This window comes from Meriones unguiculatus, chromosome 3 (assembly GCF_030254825.1).
Source record: "Meriones unguiculatus strain TT.TT164.6M chromosome 3, Bangor_MerUng_6.1, whole genome shotgun sequence".
Taxonomy (NCBI): Eukaryota; Metazoa; Chordata; class Mammalia; order Rodentia; family Muridae; genus Meriones; species Meriones unguiculatus.
This window is the reverse complement of record NC_083351.1, coordinates 170,096,528-170,115,768: the sequence shown is the minus strand read 5'-3', so window position 1 is coordinate 170,115,768 and position 19,241 is coordinate 170,096,528. Positions and strand designations below refer to the sequence as shown.

Below are 19,241 nucleotides of genomic sequence, written 5' to 3'. Positions count from 1 at the left end.
TGCACTATGTCTTTGACCAAGACCACACCTGATCCTTCCCTAGGCCCTTAAGATAACGTATGTAGCCTGTCTCTAGAACCCACCTTCATGGAAGAGATGACGTGCACTCTGAGAAGAGTTGTGATGTAATTATGCCTCCATGTGCAAAGGGGATTGTGGTTTTCCAAATTGTACTGTGCTTGAATATGCCTGAAATAAAGTGCCTAGTGACAGACCTAAGACGTTTGAATCAAAACCGGCTGCAGAGTCATGCTGAATCAGACTTCTTTCTTATATTACGTGGATCATTCAATACTCTGATGGGCATGGCATTTGCAGAGACCCCGTTTCCCCCTCCCCACTCCCCAAAAGTCATTAGAAACCTTTAGTTCTCTGATCATCCATGAGAACTGCTAACATTTTGGCTTCCTTAAGTTTCAAATAGGAAGACATGTTGGCAATTTAAATTAGGTTAAACTATCAACAAATGTGTTTGTTTACATATAGGAAAGTAATCTGTGATAGAGTGTCTCTACTTCTACTTTTTTTTTCCCCTCAGGTTTTTGTTGGACCCTCTCAGGAAGAGAACATTTATAGGTAAAGCTTATAATTCACTAACATAAATAACAACTAGAGAGAGTATTTTCTTAAAAGTGTTCTAGGGGCATCAGAACGATTGTCTGCCTAGAACTTGAGAGGTCAGCCTTTGCTACATAGTGAAACCCTGTCTCAAAAACAAACAAACAAACAAAAATATCTCAATATTCATGTTCAATTTACCATTAAAATGATTATTTTATTTCACGAGTGTGTTTTGCCTGTGTGGTGTGTGTGTGTGTGTGTGTGTGTGTGTGTGTGGTATATACCGCATGCATGCCTCTTGCCTGTGGAAGTAAAGGGAGTTGGATTCCCTAAAACTTAATTATAAATGGTTGTGGGCTGTTGTGTGGACACTAGAAACCAAACTCAGGTCCTCTGCCCGAGCAACAAATATCTTTGTCCACCCAGTCACTTTCAGCCCCATCTAAATGCTGTTGCCGTTTTTTTGTTTTCATGGTTTGATTTTCAACACAGTAGCATTCTTTTTTTTTTTTTTTTTTTTTTTTTTTTTTTTTTTTTTTTTTTTTTTTAAGACAGGGTCTTTCTATGTGGTGCTGGCTGACCTGGACCTTGCTATGTAGACTAGGCTGACCTAGACCTCAAGGAAATCCTCCTGCCTCTGCCTCCTGAAGTGCTGGGATTAAAGGTGTGTGCCACTATGCCCATATTACCTCATAATTTATTAAAGTCAGATACAACAAATTTGCATTGTTGGTCAATGGTTTTTAAATTATTTTTTAAGTCTTGGATTTTGTCTAGGTAGCACCTTTGGTCAGTTACATCCAGCCAGTTTTAACACCTGTAGCATAAGGATCACTTCGTCTAGGACTAACTTATTCCTGTTGCCTTCATGGTGTATTTGTGAGACATCACCTGACAACCATGCATTGTGTGATCTTTCCACCGGCACTAACAGGAAGTTAAACTGACCCTAGCTTCCTGTGGGTTCAGAAAACATTTCTTCTCTCCTTGGCATTAGTATTTTCTTACTGCTTTGAGAAACAGAAGAAATTCAGTTCTCTTCAAAGCCAACCTCTTTTGTGAACAGAGTGAACTCTTTTAAATTAGAAACTGGCCAGGCCCTGCAATTATCAGTTCAGTGGGTAGAATTCCTGTTTGCAGGTGATCTCAGGCGGACTCCAGCCACTCTTGAAGGAGCTGGAGTTGGCGTAGTGGGTATCAATCATAAGGATGTAAATACTTGTCTGCTCAGACCGTATTTACCACTTAAACATTTACCTCGATTCATTAGCAAATGTATGGTTGAATTTGAAGAAGCTTCCTGGGAAATGTTTGTTGGTTTGTTTGTTTGTTTTTTCTTCTTTTTGAGCTTTCCCTTTCTCTTATATCTACATATGCACATATATGTATGAGTGTGTGCTCCTCTTTTTAAAAGACTGTACCCCAAGCTGTGGGCAGTGACTTGAATAAGGGGGAAAGATGAATAATTACTAGGCTTCTCTGAATTTTCTGTACCTTATGGCCTCATCAGCTTTGAACAATATTCAGTTCATTCTTGGCATGTTACACAAGTTTCACCACACTGCACAGATAGCAGGTGACAGAGCCAAGATTAAAACCCACACCCACCTCGTGGCAAAGCTGGGATTTAATTCCTTTAGTTTGCTGCCTCCCAGGGGGAGAGTAGGTTAGGTGAGTCTGGATCTTTTGCTCCCAGCATTTGCTTTATTTCCCAGCAAAATCTAATCCTCATCCTTGCCTTTCCCCATTCTAATTATCAAAACTAGCCTGTGAGAAACCTTTAAATGTGGTGTCGCCTTTCTCTAAATAGCACTTTAAGGAATACTCAGCAGAATCATGGATTGAAGGGTTGTGTTTAAGATTGACAGAGATTTGCAACTCAGATTATATTCTGAGGGTTAGTGACCTTGAGATTCCTTTCTTCCCACATCTGTGTTGGGACCCAGTCCGTAATTTAAAATAAGTTAAATATACCAAATACTTCTGAACACGCTTCTTCAAAGTAGCCGGAGGTTTCCCTTTTGTGGGATTCTACTGCCTGACAGCATTTTGGTTCTGAGTAGCTGAAGTTTCTAAAGACAGAGAGTAGGTGTAAAAGTAGTCAGGAATGGGACAAAAGTTTTCATGGGGAAGAGAAGGGATAAGGAAGGTCACTATTTGCCTTTGGCTTGCTGTCATGTGCTCTGAGTCTTCTATCTTTGCTCTGCCCGCCTTAGTACTGGATCAGTGGGGCAGACAGCATCTAGAAGTACAGCTGAACCAATCCACTTGTCTTTTCCTTTCCACCCATCTCTGCCAAGTGTAAATGTAAAGATGTACTTCCTCATGGAGGCCAGTTAGAGAAACACCACCAAAAGTGATTTTACCTTAACAAGGAAGAGCAGGGTAGGATCAGTTATTCTTGAAAATGTTAAATTTCTATACAGTGATACTCCAACACCTCTTCCTGGGTGGTGTGGACTGGGCAGTGTCAGAAGCCGCACATATCAGGTAAATGGTCTCTGTCTCTTTGAACTTACAGCAATCCTCTTTTACACGATCATCAAGATATTTACAGTTGGCTTCTATAAAGGACTACTTTTCTTCTGTCTCACTTGAAAGGTGATATTTGATTGATTCAATAGTAGGACTTTTCCCTGAGACTTTTCCAGTGTCCTGGGAGAAGTGGAAGTTCATCTCTATGGGATTTGGGGTTATCCTAGGGTTCAGGGCAATGTCCCCTTCCCCCAAATTGTAAGGTGGCCTTCCGGAATAGCGTACAGAAGTTGCATCTGATGGAACACGTTGTCAGGTCTCCGAGCTTGGGAAGACCACCATGAGGCTCTAGGTAGACAGCTGGTCCTACCTGAAGTCATGACATTATTGTCAGTCCCCAGGAGGCCCAATAGTGACATCACCTCATCTTTACGCAAGACCTCTTAAATCTCATGTGAAAGAGAAGGACTCAGCGGTTGTCATTCTACACCCATGCTTGGTGACTGTCTGCCATGTAACATGTCCTAATCTCCATCAGATGCCTGTTATTGATGCTGGACTATGCCACAGTCCAGATGAGAGAGCTTTTACTTCCCCTTCTCCGACTTGTGTAGAGTAACATTCATCCTTTTGCAGAAACACAACTTTGACATTATTTTTCCAGTGTAGCTGAGAAGATTATGAAAACATTGATAGGAGAGAGGGAAAGGAAGAGTAGGAAGGGAAGCAGGGAAGCTTGAAAAGAAGCAAATATATTTTATCATGCAACTTATGGTTCGATAAAGAATAGAAGTTAATCACTGGGGTTCTCCCCCTCAAGTAAGAGAAAGATGTGGTATTTAAGGTATGTGATGTCTTCCTTAGTCTAAAATGTGTTGAGAGTTGTCTTGATCCCTTTTCTGAATTAGTAGTTCTGAAAGTATGGTCCACAGACCAGCACCACCACCTGGAACAGAAGATCTTAAAGGGTGGAGCTGTTTGTCCATCTGTGACGTGACAAATCCTCCCGGTGATACATGGTGAAGTTTGAAAACCACCTCTACAGAAGCCGTGAGCCAGGTTGGGGTGCGGATGCTGAGGTGGTCAGATGTTGTCTTACAGTTTCCTTATAAGGAAACTGTTTCAGATGAAACTTGATCCGGGTGGTGATCTTCCACCATAGAGGACAGAGCTGGCTCTGCTGAGCAAGGAGTTTGAGAAGATTAGTGGTTCTTCATTTTCATGTGAACACCCCAGTTGCTCTGATTCTAGGCTTTAGGTGCATTTCTTTCCCTACCAGGATCATGACTTTAACATAGGGAATTCCCAATATTATACTTTCAGCTTTATTAACCGTTACATTCACAACATGATCCATAGCCTGGCTACCGTAGGCTGTCTGTCCTTTGGCTGTAGAGGGTGAGGGGGTCTTTAAATCTAGGTATAAGAGACCAATGGCACTGAGTTTTGAGTTGTTAACTGCCTGAGCTGACTTCATATTTTTATCCATTTTTCATGGCAATGGCGAAACAATCAGATACCTACCAGCTCTCCTCAGTACCATTGATCCCTGGACTCTCAAATCCTCTAAGTAATGACATACCTATGTTCTCTTTCTCCCGAGTTCATACGAGTTCATACAATTGGCCATGGGCAAGGCCCTGCTGGAATGGTTGTACAAGAATCTGCCTTCCTGCTGTTGTCTTGGTTTTGGGTTCTGCTAGAAGGGTGGGTTTTGATCAACCTGTGGGTTTTTATTCCTCTGGGGTTGAACAACCCCTTCCCAGATTGCCAAAGACTATCCTTCATATCAGACATTTACATTACGATTCATAAAAGTAGCAAAATTACAGTTATGAAATAGCAGTGAAATAATGTTTTAGTTGGCGGTCGCTACAGCATGAGGAACTGTATTAAAAGGTTGCATCGTCAGGAAGGTTGGGAACCGCTCTTCTACAAGCACAATTCTAACAAAAGAATTCAATTGAAGGTGGATTTAGTGACTTCTATCTCATCGCCCAGAGATATGTCACATGGCCCAGCAGTTTGTAGATCATATGATACAGAACTTATTTTTTTCCTCTAACCATAATGGGAAGCAGCAAGAGCAGAGGGGGACTTGAGCCATTCCACAGCAATGTTTGCCATAAAAAGTAGATAAGATCATGTCACCTAGCCATACACGTGTACCAGTGAATATGTGCTTTATTTCAACCTCTGTTTATGTGACGCCATTTCCATCCAAAGGATAGGATGGTTAGGGAGGTGGTGGATGGTAGGTGAGAGAAATCATAGAAAATGTAAAGGTATGTCTGTACTTGGAGGAAGCTCTGTGGATGGTGGATGTTCGCCAATACCAACCATAGTTGTTAGAGTTAGGAAAGTTCCCGTGAGTGTTCCTCTGCTCAAAAGCAGTTACATGTGTGTGGTTGCAATTGCCAGTAATACCGGGAATGCTAGTAATCTAAGCACCGAGAAGGCTGAGACAAGATGGTTGTCACAAGTTCAAGTCCAACTAGGACACTTGCTGAGACATTTTCTCAAGACACTTATTCCCTGCTAGTGGGGCTATGAAACAGTACAGGGATCATCCTGAATGAACTACGACCTTCCATGATAAAGTTACACGACCCCCAGGCATACATCCACAGGGAGACGCACACATGCACACTCACTGCTGCATTACTCACAGTAGGGAAGATGTGGAATCAGCTTATTTGTCCTCCAACAGATGAATTAATAAAGAAACGTGGCACATATGCATAGTGGGATTTTATTCACCTGTATTGAAAGGACAAATTCTGCATTCTTTCTCTCACACGTATATGCTGCAGGGCACAAATCCAGACCTTTTAAAAGTGTGTCAGTGGGAAAGGATAACAGGATGTGTGCAACACGAAAACAGGAGGGGGCTAATGCGTGTGTGCGGGGACTGTGTCAGGAGGCCACAGCAGACCAGGGAAAGGGGGAGGAAGGAGAACAACAGGGGCAAAACAAAGATAAAACCGCCATGGCTAAACCATTGCTGGGAATGTAATTAAAAACAAAACTGATTAAAAACACATCAAAGAAAATGTGAAGGAAAAAAAAAAACAATTAAAAAGGCAAACCAAAACCCAAACCAACCAAACAACAACCACAACATAGCAGTTCTGAGTGGGCAGGGGCTCAGGGGGCAGAGAGTCTGCCTAACCGAACACCAAGAAGCTGCTAAATCACAGAGAAAAATGACAACAGGAATGGAGAATTTTATGAGAAACAGGGGGTTCAATGGTCAATGTTTATCGGCCTGAAGTGAGTTTTACACTTTTGTTGGCGTGGTCACTTGGACTGAGTCAAGAAACTCGGAACAGTTAGGCTCATTTCATATGGCAGGGCTTGCTTGCTGCAAAATGTCGTTTAAGAAATGGATAAAATGACATAATGTCAAATGTAATATTATATTAAAAAGTCAACCTGGAACTTGGCCCTAAAAAAATTATCCCACAGCGTTCTCAAACATTTAGTAGGTATTAGCATTCTCTCCCACATCAGGACCGGTACGTGCATTTCTCAAGGTCAGAATCCTCTTCCTCCTTCTCTACTTTTGTTCTACTAGCATTTTCCACTGAAGAGAATCATGACTCCTCAGAGAGCAAGTATTTCACTATCTTGAATTGGGTAATAGTTAAAATGTGGAAGAAGCATACCATTTTTGACAGAGGAAAGTAGTTTTAGGAATGTCAGAAGGAAAACCTGATAGATTCTAAGTAGCAAAAAAAATCGACTGTTGGTCTTTCTCAGATTGAGAAAACTTGGGTAGTAAAAATATAATTATTGGTCAGTGATATAAATTGAATGTGGGAAAGTCTATGAATTAATAATGAAGCATCAACAAGAAAATGAATGTTTAGAAATTTTTTAAGACAAAAAAATAAGAGGACTATAATAGAATAGAGATTATACCTTTTTCTTTAATGGTGTGTATTACTTGTCCAAATTAATAAGTCTCATTGTGACATTTTCATACATGTGTACAATGTACCCAAATGAATTCACCTCTCAGGATCTTTTCTCATCTATAGTCTCCTGGGTGGCAGTGATGGCATGGACTATGGTTATGAGTCCTTCCGTGATGCCAACGTTGTCATGGATGACTTTGACCAGGGCCCTAAGCAGTTGGTGGTGCAGGAGGCATTGCTGACAATCTTGAGTGAGTTATCATACCTCTCATCATTTAAACCCATCACAAGCATGGGGGCATCGGCAGAAGATGATAACCCTTTTGGCTTCACCCTTCCAGTGAGCTCCAGCCTTCTCCATGGTGATAAAGACACCAGTAGACTCCCCAACATACTTGGCACCAGAATAACCCCATTTGATGTTAGTGGGATCCTGGAAGATGGGGATGGGCTTGCAGTTGATGACAAGCTTCCCGTCCTCAGCCTTGACTGTGCCGTTGAACTTTCCATGAGTAGAGTCCTACTGGAACACGTAGACCATGTAGTTGAGGTCAATGAAGGGGTCGTCGATGGCAACAATCTCCACTTTGCAGAGAGGCAGGCAGCCCTGGTAAGCAGGTATCCGATACGGCCAAATCCGTTCCCTCTGACCTTCACCACGGTGTCTAAAGGAGGAGGCTAGTACTGCACAAAAAGTTGTGGCTGTCTCTGGAAGGGGGAGGCACAGAGACAGTTCTTAGCTGAAAAAAAAGTTCCTTAATTTTTGTTGGATAACAGCAGTCGCGGTTATCATTGCTAAATACTGTTGCCATAATTTGTCACTTTGCTGGTAAAATGGGCTGTTCAATAAGTGTCTTGTTGAATCTGCAGTGCCGGCAGTATGCTAACTTAGGTTCCATTAAGACAAAGACTGAGACAAAGACTGTGGGTTATATATGTTTATTTGGAGGAGGTGAGAAACAGTGTTTTGGCTAACAATGAAGAAGATGAGGAAAAGCATATAAAGTTAGATGGTGAGATGGTATATACACGTGAAACTCAATCCTATTGTGGATCCTCTGAGGGTCTATTGTAGACTGGCTTTGGGAACATCTTTCCAAAGGACCACGACTCTGGGACTGAATACCCATATGCTATTGCAACTCTAATTTGTGCTTGCTTTAGGAGGTGGGGTTTGAGTAGTTAAAGAGGTTTGCAACTTGCATGAGAGCTTCCACAACAGCTGCTGCTAAAACCCATGGGGAAGTGAAAGGCTGTGGCACAGGACTTAACAAACTTCTGCTTCAAGTATGAACTAGGAATTGTTTAAAGTAGAACATCCCTTGGGTGTGCACTCTACAGCATCAATACACGTTCTAACCATTGACCTGGTGTCTTAGGTTTTCTTTTCTTTTTTTTTTCCTTTTCTTTTTTTTCTTTTCTTTTCTTTTCTTTGCTTTGCTTTGGTTTGCTTTTCTCTTCTTCTGGCTGTTGTGATAAAATACTTTGACAAAGGCAAGTTAGGAAAGAAAGGCTTTAATTTGGCACAGAATTCAAGGTCACAGTCCATTTTGGCAGAGAAGTCATAGCAGTAGGAGTTTGAAAGAACTGGTCAATTTCCATCTACATCCAAGAGCAGAAAGTAATGAATTAATTCATGCATGATAGTGCTCAGCTTGCCATCTCTGTTTCTATAGTCCAGGATTCCGTGCTCCGGAAATGACTCCATCCACAATTAACACGTGTCTTCTCACATTAATCATCTTAATCAAGACACACCTAAAATATATTCTCAGAGACTAGCCTTAATCCAGACAATTCCCTTACACCTAGGTGTACCTGGGTACCTACCTCCTTAGGTATCAAGTTGAGTTGGTATGGATAAAAACTTATGTACTTTATAACAAAGCAAAGTTAAATTGCTTGGAGTTCTTATAGATCCCAGAACTTCCAGAAATACCCATCTCTTTACATTCATCTATATTAATGCCTACTCTTTTTCCACTGATTAAAAAAAATATCCTTTACAATGTACTGACCTCAAGGGATATCCCAAAGAGAAAACTGGTAGGGGCTGCAGCAGAGATACAAAATGAATAAATTGTAATAAATAGTTACATAATTTTTTTTAAAAGAAGTGCCACTCCAGTAAGTGTAAGCTGTGGAAACTGTGGAAAACTGCATGAAACTGAATTAGTGGGAAAACTGAAAATGAACTTTAGAGATAAAATAATGAACAAATGCATTTGGAAAGAAAATAATGCAAAATATACCTTCTATATATAGACTTGTAGCTATTAACTGCAATTCAGAAACTATAGACTCTGAGGACAGTGATGAGAATGTGGGAGGTGGATGGAATTCCTATAACCACAAGGAACACACAAAATCCTCATATAGAAAAATCATGGTTCAGATATGACTATTATTTATAGTCTGATTATGATAATTACAAAATAATGGAAAAGAGTGTTTTTAAAGAATAAGAAATATGGAAAAAAGGAAAGAAACAAGAAGACTGGCTTACTGCCATGTAAGCACAGACTGAAAAGATTTAACCTTCAATGTGCAATGGTGAAATCTGAAAGGAAACACATCTCAAGCCTTCATTATCACGGAAAAGGCAAGACAATGACCAAACTAAAGCAGTTTTAAAGTTGTTGGTACAGCATAGACTGGATTCATCATTTACTGAATAAACAATATTTTATAAAAATAGAATTGCCCAAAATAATATAATAAACTCTTACAGTATACACTAAAATGGTTATTGAAAAAGTAGTGTTTTAGATTTATTTTCAACCGCCCGAGCTGCATGTCAGTCATCTTAGCCCTGTTTGTATTGCTGTAATGGAATGCTACTGACTGAGGAACTGATAATCAAGTGTGTTTCTTGTGGCTCTGAGGGCTGGCAGTCTAATATAAAGATGTTGGCATTTATGACTGTGTGTGGGGTGGTCTCTGCAAAACGTCATGGCCAGAAGAATTACATTCTGTATGAGGCAAGAAGGAAGTTCATTTAAACCCGACACAGTAGCAGGTGTTGGTTAAAACTGAGAGTCTGACTCCAGGCAGTTTATTTTAGGTATGTTTAAGTACAGCATAAGTTGGGAAAAAAAAATCCTGGTGTAACACAATCCTGTGTGCACAATGAGGCATAACTACATTGCAACTCTTGAAAAGCACACATCACTTCCTCCATGAAGATGGGTTCTAAAGGTAGACTATATATGTTATCTGAAGGGCCTGGGGGAGACCTGGTGTGGTCTCCGTCATACAGCTGGTGTCAAGGTGGCCTGGGTTGTTCAGCACCTTCAGTTTGTGGGAGCCTAGGGGTATACTTGGCCATATAGATAGTACAGATGTCATCGAGGCTATTAGCTACCTCTGGTCCTGCTTATGGGAGTATTGGGGAAGCCAGACATTGCCTGGCCCTAAGGAAAACACAGAGGTCAGCTAGGCTATTAGTCACCTCCATTCCCAGCCTTCTGGGCAGAAAACAGATTATACATCCCTTTGAAAAGACAACTATGTGGGTTTAACCCAGGTTTTCTTAGTATTTATCTATGAGCACAAGGATTTTTGTGCTTCCAGTAGGTGAGGCCTATTTTTGCTGTATGATGGAAGGCAGAATGTTAAGGAAGCAAATGAGCAATAGAGGATGATCTTGCTTTCATATCAGTCTCAATTTCCTGATTACCAACCCACTCTCATGATAACAACAGGAATCTCTTTATAGGGCAGAGAAGGAATTGCCCTTATTAGATTGGGATTGCGTGAGGGGACAATGGAAATAAAAGAAAGTGGAGATCAACCTCTACATGAGCAGAACTATTCTTTAACCAGAACGGAAGGACTCCAGCATCTCCCCAGAAGTGTGGCACAGGGAGCTTATGGCTTTCTAAGGCAAAAAGCTGACTTTGGAGATAGAAGATTCCATCTCTAGGTCTGTTGCTCTGCAATCTCAAAGTGGTAAACACCAGCAGAGGTTGGCATGTTGGTTGTCTTCTCAGAAAGTTCCTGGATTCCAACAACCTGCCCTGCTATCAGTCAAGTTAATTCCCCGTCTGGTGTTTCTCGGCTCATGAGAGGTTTTTAGATTCGTGATCCTTTATCATCCACCTGGCCCCTCCTTGCAACACACTGATACTGAGGATTAAGTTTTCCAACATGCGCTTTGGGGGACACAAATGTATATATTTGCATTCTTACCTATTCCTTTAGTTCCTCAGAAGATAAGAAACCATAAGCAACTCTTTAGGACCAACCGTTTCATTAGTTGAGAAAGGAATACATGGAGATATATAATCAGTACATGAGTTCCTCCAACATCTGCCACATCACTCTGTTTAGTTACTATTGAGACAAGGCAGTGAACATCCAACAGATTTGAGCTCTGTGAAACATAGCAACATTTCTCAATATTTTTCTTCCTTAAGCAAATCACTTAATTCTTGTCTAGAGGACACTAGCCAATATCAGCAAAATCTCAGCTGAAAACAACCTCGAAACTGAGAAATTTACCATTTGAGCTCATTCATTTGAGATGACTAGACTGAAATTTAACTGCTTCAATACTGTTGGTTTTCAGTAATCAGGAAAGAAGAATCTAGGGAAGAGTTAGACCACAAAAGCATGGCTGACTGGCACTTGATGTTATTCAACAGTGATCTGAAAATGATCACTTTGGCAGCAGGGCTTAGGTGCAGTTTGCTTAGGTGGAAACTGTCTTTAGTTCAAGCCACGTACATGGTGAGATTTTTTTTTTTCTTAAAGCCTATTCTGTTGTCCAGAGTTGTATGTTAAAACGCCAATAACAATGACAGCTATGGGAACCTCAGTTCATGTCCTCTTTTTACATTTTCCAGTGGTGTGACTGTTAGCTTAGTTTGGGCTGACTTTCTCTGAGTCTGAGAAAAGCAAAGTTTGATATGCAGGAAAATGGTCTTATGAAAATCATCTGTGGATGATGGTTATAGCAATCACTACTTTGGGTCACTGGTTGGCAGAACCACTTCCTTCCCTGTGAGCAGCCTTGTGGGCTAGCTCTGTGCACCTTCCCTAAATGAGAAATAAATTAAATGGAGGAGGCTCTGGCTATATTAGCCGCATCAGGTAAATCATCAGATTGACTCAGCAATCACAGGGATTGAAGATGTGCATTTTTATAGAGGAAAATAAATCTTAAGATCTGTAAAACAAAATAAGAGAAGTTTCATTAGAGGACATATATGGTAACAGGCGTGGAAGAAGAAAAAGGCAGGAAAGTAGGGGAAACAAAGAATTAGAGGATGGAAGATAAGTTGAGGAGAAAACAGTAAATATAAGAGTTTAGGGCCAAATCAGTAAGACCAACTTTGTGACGGTATCTGGGCCAAAGGCAGTGTGCTGAACAAGAAGCATGCCTGCCTGATATAGCTCTTGCTACTGCAAGATTGCACTTTAACCTCATATTACTCTGCTTAGATTCTTACACCTATGAACTTGATTTTACTGGTAGACATTCTAAGAGAAGGGCTAGACAAGCAGTTTGGATAATAGCTCTCAGCTCTGTTGGCTCTGCCTCCCAAATCAGAGAAAGCTTGAAGAAAATGATGCCAGTGTGCCTTGATTACAAAACCAGTTAAGATAAATAACAGACTCCTTAATAAGGATTTGGGGTAAACTTAAATTTTCACAGTCCATTTTCTTGTTCTCACTCTCTCACTCTCTCAAGCCTGCATTCCTGCTTATACATTCTCACAACACACATCCACACCCACGCACGCCTGTCAAACTTTCTCTACCCAGATGGATAAAACGGACTGAAGTTGGGTGAACCAATGCATCTTTTATAATCAGTATTCACTGCCTCAGAGTCAGACAAACGAGAAGAAAAGGAAAAAGCACACTTGGAGAAAATTCAGGGGACATAACCTCCTTCTTTTTCTTCTGTGTATTAGCCTACCTGGGTACCGCATTCTCAGTCAGGATACAGTTCTGTCTGCTAGTGGACAGAGGGTTACAATAGATAGGATGGTCTAAGGAAAAACAAACAAGAGGTTTTTTTTTTTCTCCAAATGAGGTATTTAAAACATATCTCCATACCCTCAAGCATGGTTATTTTCAGTTGCTGGATTATATATGGACTTGGCTATAGCCAGCAAAAACATAAAGCCACACTTATGAATTGTATCCTTTGTTAATTTGCAATTTTAATAGACTTTAAATTTTGGACTTGCTTGAAAAGGGACAGTTAGATCTGGAGAACAAGTGGAATGCAGGCGGTGGGGGCTGGGGAGACGTGAAAGAGAATGGGTCTGACTGCTTTAAAGAGAATAGGTTTGTAAATTTTATGGTATGTTCTCGATAGCCCCAAAGGAAGAGCATCTTATTAGGAGAAAAAAAGTGCAACATGGTAATGATATCCTCATATATTTATTAACACATTTAAAAGGAACAAGACTGCCTCTTTGAATGTCAAAGATCCCCAGAGCAGAATGCACTGTGGCAGTACTGTTTGTCACTTGTTTGTTTTTAGCAATTAGGTATTATTCCACAATGAAAATAAGAATTCACTAGGCACTTCTCCTGGTCCTAAGCCTCCTATCTTAAGAAACAATAATAATAATGACAACAGCAACAATACACTCTATTTGTCTTTGGCAGAACTTGCTCCATTTTCTAAAACTGGACAACTTTTCAGTATGCCCTTCCTTCACAGAACTCTAAGGCATTCCAAAATGAGGAAGAAAGGGAGAAAGAAATGTGTTACAGGATCCCAGAACTCCTATCTCTTCCAGTCAACTGTGGTTCTGTTATGAAATGGAACTGAGCAACACAAGTCCAGGCTTGGACCTTTTAGTTTGATTTCAGTAGTATGTTCTTGACTCTCCTCTATTATCACAACTGAAGGGAGCTATTGTCAAACATTCCAGAACCCACATTTTAACCAGTCTTTACAGGCATAACCATTTTAACCAGTCTTGAGGGAATGACCTGAATTGAATTGAAATTGGTTCTGTCTCAGTTGCTTCTTAGATAATTATAGGTACCTGAATCAACCAAAAGCATAGGCATAGATTGTGCTGAGCAGCTGGTCAAAGCCTGCTTGCTCAAGAATTCCTTGCATTTGCTCTTTTTAAAACTTCATCACAGAAGTTACATATATGTACTGTAGTAACGTATGATGAAAGTGACACTGACTCGGAATGTAAATATGTGCAGGGTGTTGAAACCAACAGCATTTTGTATTAAAAATACTTTGAAAGGTATATACTATCTTTGAAATTTAATTGACAGAATAAAATAATAACCAAAATTCTAACCAATTTTTAGAATGTTCATTGGAAATGAATGCTCACTCAGGATACAATTTTTTAACTTGTAAGAAAACAGTGGGTTTTATATTTTAATACTGGGCAATGAAATGGAGCTAGTTGGAGAATTGATTGCCATTAGTCAAATTACGAAAAAAAATTGTTGTTGATAGTTTTATAATCTATGTAGTGGATATTCCTCTTAAGTTCAGTCTAAAATATATGACTTTCCTAAACAGACACAATCTCCCTCCAACAAAGATATTCAATACTATGAAATTTCATGGCTTATCTATTTTAAAAACATTTGAAGATTTTTGATGGTCCAAATAAATTGTGTGCATTCAGCTTCTCAGTGCTGTCTTTCAGAAATTATGTTGAAGTATTTGAAATCCACATGTACTTAACAGTCTAGTGTAGATTAATATTCTCACCATTTTTAGGGTCTATATTACTCTAGTGTTCATTCTGTTCATGAGGACAATTTAGCATGCTTTTTAAAAACACTTGCACACTTGAGTATCTACCACTGCAACCAAAATGTAAAATATTTCTCCTGTCAGAGTTTAGATGCCAAAATCTCTGCATTCCTACACAACCACTGATCTGATTTCTATCAGTGTGAACGAACTCTGCCATGTTAACATTTATAAATATGCTATATGCATATATAATGATTTCATTTTTTTCACTACTCTCTTGTCCAAAGAGGTTGTTACTGGTTTAAGTTATTATGGATAAGCTGTGTGCACTGTGGGTGTTTCCGTATAAACCTAGGCATGGAATTACTTGATCTCATAACAGTTGTATGTTCAAACTTTTAATAAATTATCAGGTTGCCTTTTGAGGTTTAGTATGTTATGATCACAGGGAAATGGAATTATGATGGACATCTGTTGTAGGTGTGATTAATATTTGCTAATAATTATTTTTTGGTAATGCTGCTGTTAATCCTAAGCAGCTGTATAACCGAATCACCACACGGAAACTGGGTTTATTTAGTTAACCTAGAACACAATGCTGGGCAATAGTTACTTTCTCCTAAACTTCCAAGCCCTCATAGTTTCCTAAAATTTAGATTTCCTACATTATAAATGTTTTTAGTGATATATTATGTCCAGTTCATCTCCACATAGTTCCAAGATCTGACCTCCAGCTCTCCTAGCTCTCTTTTCACCCTTTCTCCTCCCACTCATTTCCTGTCCTTTGGCTCCTCCCATCGCTCAACATTGTGGCTAGTTGCTTTATTTTGGCCTGTTTACACAAAGTTGAGACAGAATGCTTAGAATAAGTATCACAATGCAATATCCGGATTGAAACCAGAGAGTGTGTGTGTGTGGGGGGGGAGAAATCAGCATTTGAATGAACAAGGGTAAGCTGTATACATTTCAAAAGAACATTAAAGCAACAGACATTCAAGATGCAGCATTCAAACTAGGCCCACAAGCATGACTACATGGTAGGTTAACCATGGTCAAAGAAATAACTGCTAATTTGTTCAAGAGCAGCCTTTCACAGTCCTGTTCATCCTGGTGGGGTGTAAGCAAGTAATCTCACAAAGGCTCCAGACCAATATAGGATGTGGCTGCATGTCAGGACAGGTACCAAGAAGCAGAGTGGTACTCAAAGGCCAAGTGAACCAAACAGTATTAACCTATGTGGACCAAAGATGGCCGGTTTCATATCCATTATCTGACCCTGGTGACAGCAAGCTTCTCAGAATTATCCTCATGTGAAGGGGAAGAGCAGGAAACAATAGCTTTCTAAGCCCAAAGAGACTGAGGCATATCTAGATCCGATTGAGACTCCTTGAATTAGTGAGTTGAAGTTTCTACTAGAACAAATGTAAGCATTAAATAATAATAATATATATAAAATGAAAGTAACTACATCTCAGCAAGGTTGACATTTGCTCCTTGTCAGAAAAGAAGAAAATAAAAGCACAAGAAGGAAGCTCATGCAGTTACCAAGCTTGACGAAGACTACCTGTCACAAATATCTTCCGTCATAGTTGCAGAGTCTTTGTCTTAGGGATCAAGAACATAGACCATGTACGATACTTTTAAAGAGATGAATCCATGAGGACAATTTGCCATAAGATCATTGAGAAATTTTAAGTGGTCATGTATGTGAAATTATGGGAAATTCTGTGACTCATATGTAAAATCGCTTTATATTTTTCATTTTTAAAAAAATGGCAACACCATGGTTTCTGGCAAAAGCAAGGTATCTAGATTGTAGTTCATTTCTTTTTCTACTGTACATTTCACTGGGATGAATCGTCTTGTCCCGCTTCCACTGTTAAAGATGGCCGTTAGATGACAAAGGAAAGAGCACAGGTTCAGCAGCCTTCAAGTCCCACAAAGCCAGACAATCAGGTGTCTGAGGGGCTGCTGATAACATATGGAATGTGTGGCTGTCAGCGGGCTGTGTTTCCTGAAGTTTATTATTTTGGCAGTTTAATGTGAGATATTTTAGAGGGGAGGGAAGAGTAGGTGACAGTGTAGATTATCTAGATTCCACTTCTTGTTGGGTGTAATCAAGTCTGTCACTCACCTCCTTGAGCTGCTGAAGTCCTTAAGGATCCTGACTGTAGACACCTCCTGCTATGCAGGAAAGCATCTCTGCTTCCTTGTAACAAATCAGGGAAACATGTCAACACATAATGGGACATGGCAAAATTCTGAATATCGGAACATTTGATGAGATCTTTTTGGTTAGAACTTTCACATTGGTTCAATAATGAGGCCTCGTTGCCCCTTTGTTTACTCTCAGGCACCTGAGACGGGTACATGCTCATACTGGGGTGCGGGAGGGCTCTCTGTGAAGCTTTTTAGTCTTCTTCTAGACCCTAGCATTTTAAAATAGGAGTCCGGCTGTTAGGATGGTGACTGGATATTCTAAAACAGACTAAATAAATCCAGTGTAAAATGCAGTTAGATTTGTTTTTCTGCGTGTTTGCAGCACATTTGTGTGAGCTGTGAAAAGATTTGTTTGGCTGAATTTTCTTTAGCACATTCTCAGTGAGATGGTAACACTCAGTATCACCACTGAACGCATTACGTGTCTCTACCCGGAGCTGTCCTAATGACTGGATGTTGTAGATGTTAGCAGAAACTGTAAACGCTGATGACATAAAAAATGTAACAATTACTGTTATTATTCTAACGATAAAAATAAATACCCTGACCAACAACTGCAGTGGCACTTGCTAAGCACTAAAGTTTTGAAATTATCCAAAAAGCTTTCCATGCAACACAGCATCCCAGAGAGGTAGGCAATCCAATCTTTCTCATTTTAAAGATGAGGAGAACAAGAAACAGGAGGGGAGACTTGACTGCTTGCCCTTAGCTACATAGCCAGTGAGCGGTAAAGCTGTCATATGTGAAGTAGGTGAAGCTCTATGAGTCCACTTAACCACTGGGTGAATTTCAGTCTACTTTCTTTAGTCTCTAATATTTTTGTTTTCATTTTCTCCATTTACCTCCCTGATTGCCTTTCTTATTCTTTCCTTTTCTTTCCCTGTGTGACTAGCACCCTCTTTCTTGGTTTCTGTTGGTATCCTTTCCTTTTCTTTCTCCATTTCTTTCCCTTCTTCTGCATTCTTTGTACTCCCTATTCTATTTACAGTTACATCCCCCAAAGTATTTTCATTCTGAACATGCGTTTCTAAAGCAAAGCGAGTGTCTGAACTGCAGGTTTCGATTAGAGACTCTGAACGAAGACATGGGTTGGCTTGTGGGTTGTAATGAGGTAAAAACTGAAAGCAGATTCTTCTACCATCAGGAGAGCTGGAGCTTCATTTGAAGGCATTAATGGCAGAGTTTGTCCAGGCATTCACTCCTCTCCTCTCAAATGCCTTTTTTAAATTAAATTTTTATTTTTTATATTAATTATAGTTTATTCACTTTGTATCCTAGTTGTAGCCCTCTCACTCTTCCCCTCCCAATCCCAACATCCTTAATCTCCTTCTATGCCCCTCTCCAAGTCCACTGATAGGGGAGATCCTCCTCCCCTTTTATCTGACCTTAGCTTATCCAGTCTCATCAGAACTGGCTGCATTGTCCTCCTCTGTGGCTTGGTAAGGCTGCTCCCCTATTGGGGTGGGGAGTGGTCAAAGAGCCAGCCACCGAGTTCATGTCAGAGACCATCCCTTTTCCCTTTACTAGAGAAAATCCATTTGGATACTAAGCTGCCATGGGCTACATCTGAGCAGGGGTTCTAGGTTATATCCATGAATATGTAGGGTCTTTGGTTGGAGTATCAGTCTCAGAAAAGATCTCTGTGCCCAGATTTTTTGGTTCTATTGCCTTCCTTGTAGAGCTCCTGCCCTCTCCAGGTCTTACCATTTCTCCCTTCTTTAGTAAGATTCCCTGCACTCTGCCCAAAGTTTCACTATGAGTCTCAGTGTCTGCTTTGATTCACTGCTAGGCAGTCTTGCAGAGGCCCTCTATGGTAGGCTCCTGTCCTGTTTCCTGATTTTTCCTTTTTTCAATGTCCGTACCATTTGCCTTTCTGAGTGATGATTGAGCATCTTACCCAGGGTCCTCCTTCTAGCTCAGCTTCTTTAGGTATACAGATTCTAGTACGTTTATCCTATATTATATGTCTAATAGCCACTTATAAGTGAGTATATACCGTGTTTTGTCTTTCTGTTTCTGGGATCTGGGATACCTCACTCATCCCAGGTATAATCTTTTCTAGGATAATCTTTTCTAGCTCCCACTATTTGCCTGCAAATTTCATGATTTCCTTGTTTTTAATTGCTGAGTAGTATTCTACTGTATAAATGTACCACAATTTCTGTATCCATTCCTCAATAGAGGGACATCGGGGTTGTTTCCAAGTTCTGGCTATTACGAATAAATCTGCTATGAACATGGTTGAACAAATGTCTTTGTTGTATACTTGAGCATCTTTTGCACATATGCCTACGAGTGGTATAGATGGATCTTGAGGAAGCGCTATTCCTAATTATCTGAGAAAGCACCAGATTGATTTCCAAAGT

General features: G+C 40.1%; 1 pseudogene; it reads right to left on the bottom strand.

Moving 5' to 3' along the window:
• Window positions 1-7,056: 7,056 nt before the first annotated feature.
• LOC132652912 (glyceraldehyde-3-phosphate dehydrogenase-like) lies at window positions 7,057-17,027 on the bottom strand (annotated as a pseudogene).
• Between the last annotated feature and the right edge of the window lie 2,214 nt (window positions 17,028-19,241).